Here is a 2906-nt window from a genome sequence, read left to right on the forward strand (position 1 = left end):
TGCCTTCTCAGGTGCTCGCTTCGGCAGCACATATACTAAAATTGGAACGATACAGAGAAGATTAGCCTGGCCCCTGCGCAAGGATGACACGCAGATTCGTGAAGCGTTCCATATTTTTTGAAGTATGTCAGAAAGAGAACAACAAATACCATATGCTAACACATGTATATGGAATCTAAGAAAAAAAAAAGAGTGGGTGAGTAGCTGGTGCAGAGGACCTAGACAGTTAGGGATTTGAAGTTCATGGGAGAAACTTGGAAGAGGGAGAAACAGCTGCTATATGGGTGTTGTGAGGAGGGTAGTAAACAAAGAAAAACTGGTTAGCCTGGCCATGATGGAAATTTGAAACACAGAAATGCCTAATACAGAAGTTTAAGGTTATTTGTAATGAGTTGTGCAATATAGACCCCTCCTTTAGCTTGCCTGAGAAATAATTCAGTTCATTCTACACTGCTGGTTAATGCTCTTATGATTCTTTAAAAAAAATGCATTCTATTTTTGATTTGATTTATTTCTAAAACATAAATGACATGTGAGAATGGTCTAGGGACTGCAGATATCTGGATTATGGAGATCTATCTTATTTCCTTTTTTCCCTAAAATTTAAATTCAGCTGCTTCTTTGTGTCTGCTCCCCAAATTGTATGGGAGAGGCTTCTGATCAAATTGGTCAGCATGGAATTATGTACAATTTGAGTATTGTTTAATCTGGAAATTGAACTGATCAACTACCAGAAAAGCTGATTTTTTTAGTAGATAGTATTTCATTCTATCCTTTTCAAAATTATTTGGGGAAACTAAACTGACAAAGCAAATATTTGGAAATCTTGTCTAGAAATTGAAAATACCTAAGAAACTATTTTTATAGGAACTAAAACTAATTTTAGATTTTTAAATTGAAGGTAACACCTACCAAATATTTCAAATGATCTTTCTCTGACACCAGATATATATATATCTTTCTTTATTGCTAGAATAGCGCTTTAGCTGTCCTTTGTGGTTATCTCAGTCATTTTCATCCTTTTGTTTTGTGCAGTATTTGTGTCATGCATTTACATTTTAAAAGTTGTAGTCTATGCAGTGTGACTTTCAAACAATTGACAGACCTATTCCCATGTCAACCTCTCTGCTTAATCAGCAGTCACTTTTTATTCCTGCTCTTTTCAGAGGCACTTGAACTGCCTGAAAAGCTAAAGGACAATTCAAGTGAGTGCTCTGGGCTGGTCCCCTCCAGTGTTCATCTATTCAAATCCTCGCATGTAATCTTCTGGTGAAGAAGGGTGGTTCAACTGCACCATCACAGCCATGCAGAACAGATGTCCTAAAAATAAAGGAAAGAAAGTTTCCTTCTAGAAGGTGGAGTTAATTTTTCTTATTCTGGGTATATGAGTGTGTGGCAATTGTGAGGTAGAGGATAAAGACTAAAATTAGGAAGAGAAGATATTTTACAGTAGCAGTGCATGATCCTACAATCCCTTCTTGTTTGGCAAACACATCCTGAATGGTTTTATCAAGTGGTAGGCTGCCCTGTCTATCACTTGCTAGATTCTAGTGATCATCTCCACCTTGCCAATTTACATATATACTCAATATCATCTAGAATTCTTAGGGCTTAGGCATAAAACTATTAAATATTATTGATAAAAAGATGAGTTTTTATTTTTCTGTTTTTTACTGCAGACCATTGGATGCTGGTAGGCTTAAGTCCCTTGAACCTTTGAAATAACGCTTTATTTTTTACTTCGGGAAGTCAGATTTGGCCAAAAGTAAATATATCAGGAAACTCAAATACAAATCATTTTGGATATGAACAAAACATTTAATTTGAGAAATTTATTTGATTATGTCAGAATTTTTTTTTATTGAAGTATAGTTGATTTACAGTGTTTCAGGTATACAGCAGAGTGATTCAGTTATACATATATATATTCTTTTTCAGAATTTTATAAAAAATTTGAATTGATGGGAGGTGTAACATGGAACTGAAACTTGGGAAATGTATGTGCTTTCATGACAAACAGTTTTTTGACAGTTTCAATTCCCTGTTTGAGAGTGTTTCATTGTAGACTTAAGTACAAGTTGGCTGTGTTCAAAATGTGAATATTGACATATTAGGAAGAAAATGTTAATGAAAAAATACTAAACAAAGGATGACAAGTACTTATCTTGATGTATTCCTAACCACTGACCCTGAGACCAAGATGCAGCTGTCACATCATCATTGTCCACAGTGGGAAAAGCATAATTTTATTTATTTATTTATAAAATTAATTATTTTTTCTGTGTTGGGTCATTGTTGCTGCGGGCGGGCTTTCTCTAGTTGCGGTGAGCAGGGGCTACTCTTCGTTGTAGCGTGCTGGCTTCTCATTGCAGTGGCTTCTCTTGTTGAGGAGCACAGGCTCTAGGCACGCGGATTTCAGTAGTTGTGGCATGCGGGCTCTAGAGCGCAGGCTCAGTAGTTGTGGCGCACGGGCTCTAGAGCGTAAGCTCAGTGGTTGTGGCTCTCGGGCTTAGTTTCTCCGCGGAATGTGGGATCTTCCCGGGCCAGGGCTCAAACCCGTGTCCCCTGCATTAGAAGGCGGATTCTACACCACTGCGCCACCAGGGAAGCCCAAAAAGCATAATTTTAGAGTCAAACACGTTTGAACTTGGTTTGAGTTATTAGCTATGTCATCAGGAGAAATTATTTTAAATCCTTGGAGCTTCAAGTTTCGTTATTAATCAGAGTACCATTTTTTTCCACTGAGGGCTGTTTTGATTTATATATGGTAGCTGTGAATATTTTTCACCAGAAGTCTTTATCTAAATATATTACAGTAACTATTTGAAAATAAGAATAAAGTTATTCATATTTCAAGGATATTTTATTGTGATTAATTAGGTATATTTTGTCATATTTATTATATG

The 2906-nt window shown here is 36.4% G+C and overlaps 1 non-coding gene across 1 annotated transcript; it reads left to right on the forward strand.

Annotated features, from left to right (window-relative positions):
- Positions 1-11: 11 nt before the first annotated feature.
- On the forward strand, positions 12-118 carry LOC112063787 (U6 spliceosomal RNA). The gene has a single exon (XR_002891174.1). It is a non-coding gene; the product is annotated as a U6 spliceosomal RNA (small nuclear RNA).
- Positions 119-2906: the final 2788 nt, after the last annotated feature.

Source organism: Physeter macrocephalus, chromosome 7 (genome assembly GCF_002837175.3).
Source record: "Physeter macrocephalus isolate SW-GA chromosome 7, ASM283717v5, whole genome shotgun sequence".
Lineage (NCBI taxonomy): Eukaryota > Metazoa > Chordata > Mammalia > Artiodactyla > Physeteridae > Physeter > Physeter macrocephalus.